This window comes from Haliotis rubra, unplaced genomic scaffold (genome assembly GCF_003918875.1).
Source record: "Haliotis rubra isolate DU_JTF1 unplaced genomic scaffold, ASM391887v1 Scf4, whole genome shotgun sequence".
Lineage (NCBI taxonomy): Eukaryota > Metazoa > Mollusca > Gastropoda > Lepetellida > Haliotidae > Haliotis > Haliotis rubra.
The window spans coordinates 7041130-7048412 of NW_025767079.1; positions in this window are offsets into that span (position 1 = coordinate 7041130).

The window sequence follows — 7283 nt, forward strand, 5'->3', positions numbered from 1 at the left end:
TGCTTCTCGTATATCTGGCTGTAATGTTCCATTTGCGATTTCAGTGTTTTCACAGATCCCTATTGATAACTAAGTGATCACATAATCAAAGACAGTAAGTTCCACTAAGAATCATGTGGTAAGGCTGTCAGAATAATGGTCGGAAAGGGAGACGATTCGTGATCCATGTTGTCTTGAGACTGTTGGGTAAGAGTTCAGTAGAAACCTTTGAAATCTTGAGTCGCAATTAGAAAAGTATATGATTGATCAGAAAAAAACGGTACACACGCGCCAGCACGAAATAGAACATGGTTTCATGTTGATGATAATAATTATTACGTCTGGCGCTAGAATCAGTATTGTACAGGGATTCTTTTCCATTCAGGCTCGTCAGTCACTGACATCTAGAACGCGCTCTTGGCACCGTCGGCGCGGCATGATCATTGGGATTGGATATGATTCAATGTTGTTGTATGTTTTTCGTGACTGTGATTGTCATGACAGCTATTCTTACCACCGTCTCATTCATGTCCTTTTCATTCTGAACATGATTACTTTATTGATTCACAGTAATAACCCCAGGGCACAGAAATATATAACTAATGCCGGTGCAAGTATATGTGACCTACAGTATATTGCTTGTTGCGACTAACCTCTTTTCTTCTGTAGCTTCAACATGAGTACAACTTTTGTTGTAAGAAATTGTTCGCGATCCTTCTGCGGCTTACATGGGGATTGCCGCGCTTCGTTCCCGATATTACTCCTTGGTGAATGAGAGGGTTTAGCTTTTTAGCAATATTGCAGCAATATCACGGTGAAAGACTCCAGAAATGGGCTTCACGCATTGAAACCATATGGGAATCGAACCCGTGTCTTTGACGTGACGAGCGAACGCTTTAACCACTAGGCTACCCTACCGCCAAGATTACTCAGGTGTAGTTAGTTACACAGTGCAGGGCAAAAGAGTATTCACTTGAAAAATATACTCGAACAAAGCCAAATAAACACGTGGAAGGCTGAGAACAGTCGGCAAAACACCAGAGACTTAAGGCTAAGAAAGACAAGCATGATACCCGATTTAAATACATCATGAAGGAATAACCATTTTTTGTGTGTTGAGCTACCCTACAAAACGCGCATGTGACGTTCTGTTCCTGACAGTTAAGCTGCCGATGTGTACTGAGATGTGTTTTTCGACCAATAACTATACGATTGAAGCCGTAACGGACTGTAGATTCCGTTTGATATGTCTGTCAGCGTATCGTTCGTTTATCAACTCATCAAAATACCGAAACTGTGAATAATTTATTGAAAATACAGAATAAAAAATCTAAACTAACTCCACAAACGTATTTATACTGGCAGTTCGGATAAAGTAAATCCCGAAGTAACAGTGCGGTTTGATGGATGTTGCTAACAATATTCCAGCTATATGGCGACGGTCTGTAAATAATCGAGTCTGGACCAGGCAATCCAGTGATCAACAGCATGAGCATTTATCTACGCAATTGGGACACGATTACAACCAAGTCAGCGAGCCTGACCACCCGATCCCGTTAGTCGCTCTTACGACAAGCATGGGTTACTGGAGACCAATTCTAACCCGGATCTTCTAACAGCACGGACTTACGAAGTCTGCAAAATACATTGATACATACACTACTGTTAAGAGCAAACATTCCACCCACCGTGATTGCGATACGAACATTCAGGACTCTGGACTTCCACAGTTTCAACATGTGGCGGTCCTGCCAAAACGGCCGTTTCTCCTTTCATCCTCACTTTGAATAGCCTTGTATATTTTAGTTGTGAAATATGTTCCTTCTCGAATGGCACGTTTGCTGATGGTTTTTAATGCAGAGTTGCGTCCCTTGGACACGACCGGAACCTATGATCGTGAGTTTGATGCCGGATTATATTTCTAGGTTTGTCAACACTGTACCCGTACTCGTGGGTTTCAGCAAAGATTAAACGTCAGCTAATATCTATACCAATTCGGTCTTTCGTGGCACAGTGAGCTGATTGGCCGCGATATGTCTGAATACTGTTAAAGGGGCGTTAAAACTAACTAACTCACTCACTCTAATGGATATATGCACCAAACATTTATATAACTGCACACCCAGGTCATGACCTTTACGGTGTATACTATTCTGTTTACAGCAGAAATGTGTTTCTCTTCAATATCACATTGTTTACAAAGTGTGTTCACTATAGGAATTGATTCAACACTGCGTCACTTAATAACCATTGTTTACCTTCATGTATTCAAGCAAACTTGGGGTCAAGAGATATGCTGACACACGTGTTATTCGTTTTTTCTGTGATAATATATTTCAAACTATCATTGGTCGATAAACCTGAACAGAACAGCATCAAAAGTTCTTCATTTCTCGTTGATTCCTGATATAACTTTCATCAAAAGGGATTAAGTACAGTTCAAACATTGTCAAGCTTGCATTATTGGTTGAAGTGATCAATTAACACCGCAAATGACCCAGCGCTTTAATTATCTAGACAACAGACACTGCATCATATCAGGCTAAATGGATATTCGTTGTATTGATATGTTTACCAAAAGTCTTTCGGGGCACTTGACCTTTGATATTCGCAAGTGTGGGAGAGTTACATAGTGGTTTGTTTTGGCTGATATTTTAATATACTTGTATGAATAAAACACGTGGGTGTTATTGATAAAATTATCAGTTATTAACTAATATGATATTTTATTGATCGTGTTCAATTTCTCCTCGATTGTGGGCACATTACACACCAGTGACTGAAAGCGGCATATGTGTTCTTTATCTGTCGATATATATTTTAGATAGCCGAGCCAATATGCAATGACATTTGGTGACCTTGACATCAACTCTTGTCTATTTTGATTCTTTTCTAATGAAAGTATTAGCAGTTTCAGTTTGGTGATGTTGAGAATTAAGCATTGCATGTCTTAGCTCTTTGTACAATACCACGACGTCTTGTATATTTTTAATCTTGAGTGAGTGAGTGAGTGAGTGAGTTTAGTTTTACGCCGCTTTTAGCAATATTCCAGTAATATCACGGCAGGGGACACCAGACATGGGCTTCACATATTCTACCCATGTGGGGGAATAGAACCCTGGTCTTCGGCGTGACGAGCGAACGCTTTAACCACTAGGCTACCTCACCGCCCCTTTATAATCTTGAAGGGTCTCCAGGTATAGGTGACTGAGTTAGGTTTACACTGCTTCTAACTATATGACGGAGGGTGACACCAGAAACGGGCTTCACGTATTGTATGAGCCGTGAAGATCCGGGTTAGAATTGGTCTTTAGCAACCCATGCTTGTCGTAATAGGCGGCTAACGGGATCGGGTGGTCAGGCTCGCTGACTTGTTTGACACATGTCATCGTATCCCAATTGCGTAGATCGATGCTCAAAATGTTGATCACTGGATTGTCTGGTCAGCCAAACAACCAACCAGTCACACACTGTACCCATGTGGGGAAACGAAACCGTGTCGTCGGCGTGACGAGCGAACACTTTAACCACTTGGCTACCTCATCTGCCTAGTTACAGGTGGCATCAAGATTGGACCTGCACGCAGCTAGCACAATATGAAGAACATGTTCAAAGGTGGACACACTTACTTGAAGAAAAAGATGACGGTGAGGTATTTGTTTTACAAACACTGCGACGCTGTTTATCCATGGAAACCAACATCAGAACACCAAACCCATTATTTCGGAGAATTGAATATTTGGCCATGATTGTGTACCTAATAATTTGCTGAAATTTTCACTTTATAGAAACGATTACGAACTCATCTAGAAATCAATATTATTCAAGCAAACCAATTGTTTTCGGCTCAGTACATTTCAGATAAGAGCAATCCAAACTCTGAACTGGAAGCACAAGTATTTCACAAATCATGATGTTGACATGATCGTTTCAGATATGTTAAGTGGCAATTGATTGCCAGGTAAGTTTGAATCAATTTGCGAGCCGAGCTATTAATCTGTGAGGCGACATCTCTATTCCTATATATCACGCTGTGATACACTCATAAACGTGTTCCTGAGTCTAACTCATTGATATTAACCCGCAGAAACAGCTACGAGAGGTCAGGTCTCACTTTAGTTTGGCAATCTACTCAATGTATATTCAAAGCAAAAGGATCGTGCACTTATTAGCTTATCGTATTTCTCACACCTCCTGTATTTTCTATGATTATTATATTAGATTGATGATTGATCATTGTGACCCTTTAACAATTTTCACTCATTTTATTAAGATAATGTGGGGTGACATTTGGTTGAATGCCTCGTTCAAGACATTATTTCTCTTATATATCGACGTGTTTACACGTATCTGCGTGTACGTGTGTATGTTTGTGCGCGTCCGTGCCTGCGTGCGTGCATGTGTGGCTATTTGTATCAGTCCGGACGGTATCATGACGGTTTTACAGCTATAGCCTACTAACATACAATGTCGAAGACACAATATACTGATCCGACCTGTCCTTGTTCCACCTCCTTGATGCCGAGCGAGTAAGTTTAGTTTTACGCCGCTTTTAGCAATATTCCAGCAATATCACGGCGGGGGACACCAGAAATGTGCATCACACATTGTACCCATGTGGGGAATCGAACCCGGGTCTTTGGCGTGACGAGCTCTTGATGCCGAACGCCAGACAGGGAAACAATAAGTACTATCTGTTGACGTGTTTTCTACTCCGACAGACGCTCTATCCACCGCACCAGAGGGGTCTTTATTATTAAGATCTCAACAAATTTCAGGTGTGACGCTCTTGCTCAGCCCATTACCACATCACCGGTCTCTCAAAGTTTATCTTGAGGACATTCCGAAGACTGATGAGATTCAAAACCGGATATTACTCTTTAAACCAATTTTCAGTTTTCTTAATTTTGATCAACTTTAGAAACTAGTCTCTGAGAAACTGTTTCACTGACTGGCGTAATTTAAACCTGATATGGTTTGATAAAAGATAACACACCTCAAATACCCAGTCCTTCACATTGCATATTATATAAGTAGTGTGAGTGTAATCATGGTTGTGATAAGTTGATTTGATTGGAATTGAATATAGAGAGAGAGTACTCATGACTGGTAACCATATTGTGCCTCCGCCATGTTTGATAAGATAGTGAGTGAGTTTAGTTTTACGCCGTTTTTAGCAATATTCTAGCAATATCAAGGCAGGGTCACCAGAAATGGGCTTCACACATTGTATCCATGTGGGGAATCGAACCCGGGCCTTCGGCGTGACGAGCGAACGCTTTAACCACTAGACTACCCCATCCCCCCTCGATAACATGTTTGATACGTACTTGCTATAAGTATCAGGCGCGGTTGCTCACCAGCTGATCAGTTATTTAACGTGCAACAATGTGCTTTACTGAGTTACGTCCCTTCCAATGTGGATTCGAATCCCACATCCGTCCTGATTAAGTTTCCAGGTACCTGAACATATTTTCTGTTCTCGTGGACTTCGCCAACGTGATCAACGCCACAGACGTCATCTCACCGAGATCGTCCCCCACATCGACATTATTATTGATTAATTATATAATCGATTCACTGTGACACGAAACTCTCTCCTTGTTCGCTGTGTGGGCTTGATCACTGGACAGGAGAACCTGTGAATGAGTTCATTAAGGTACTTTGATCTGGCAGTAATCACAGGCGCGTTAAATGTGCCTTTGTTCTCAATAATAATAATAACATTTCCCAATAATACTAATGAGACACACAAGATACTGTCAATAAAATTGTGTATCTCAATACTGGGTATGTTCGGAAGCGTGGCCTATTAATACCGATAACTATCCCTGGATTAGAGGTCACACTTATGTGAACCCATCGAGTTATCGATCAAGCACCTGAACTTAATCACATGTCTGCACACTCAATCTTAGCCCAAGGTCAAAACTGACTCCGTTTTATCAATTAATTTGGACTAGCAATAAGTTTTCCGCTTTATTTCCTTCTCGGTTCCTATTTCGTTTTTTGACATAACACCCGGATGTTAACCTACATGCGCTTTTGTAAATCCCACGAGTCTGTGAGTATGGTTTTAAGCCGCTTTTAGAAATATTCCAGCAATATCACCAGGCTTGGCCTTCATAAATTGTACCCTTGTGGGAATCGAACCCGGGTCTTCGGTGTGACCAACGCTTAAACCACTAGGCTTCCCCACCGCTCCGTAAATCCCTCGAACATAGAGGAAGTATGCATGTCTTTGTACCCAGTGGCAATCACTGGATTGTCTGGCCCTGACGCGATATTTACTGACCATTATCATATACCTGTACTGCTGATTATCTTGCATAAAACAAAAACAAACACATCCTGTAATATATTCACAGGTGGTAAGCTATCGGAGGTACTTTCTTCTAGACGGTAACACATTACCGTATTATGTAATTTATTTTAAGTGAGTGAGTGAATATGGTTTTACGCCGCTTTTAGCAATATTCCGGCAATAGCGGCGGGGGACACCAGAAATGTGCTTCACAGATTGTACCCATGTGGGGAATAGAACCCAGGTCTTCGGCGTGATGAGCGAACACTTTAACCACAAGGCTACCCCCACCGCCCCTCATTTATTTTAAGAAAAGAGCAAAAGTATATATAGAAAATGTATTATCCTCATTTTGAGAAATTATTAAACTGCACTGAATATATCATCAAGTGTTTTGTTAATAATTGTCTGTAATGGTTTCAGTTTGAAATTCTTGATGCATATTTTAAATGTGTTTTCAATGTGTACGCCCATATCAATCATCAACGGCGCATATGGAAATAGCACAAGTTATCGCAATAGGTTGATGAAAACACGAACGACATAAACTTATAATTGATGTTGCGAAATCAATGAAACCAATAGTTATAAATGCACGGTGTAATGATCACGTGCGTCATAATTGACCTTACACGTACGCCACAATTGATGATAAATTGATCTGATGTTGTCTAGGAAACGTGTGTGTGTGTATGTAAATGATGGTCCCCAAACGAAGTGGATCTGGTGTTTGGGTGTCCACTTGACAGCGGGTAGGGTGGTCCACTCGTGTCCGGGGATGCTGTTCGGTGTCGCATTTCGAATCTCAGGATGATCCATATTATTTGAGGAGAGAGAGAGAGAGAGAGAGAGAGAGAGAGAGAGAGAGAGAGAGAGAGAGAGAGAGAGAGAGAGAGAGAGAGAGAGAGAGAGAGAGAGAGAGAGAGAGAGAGAGAGAGAGAGAGAGAGAGAGAGAGAGAGAAGAGAAGTGTGTGAGTGGATGTTTGTGTGAACGATGGAG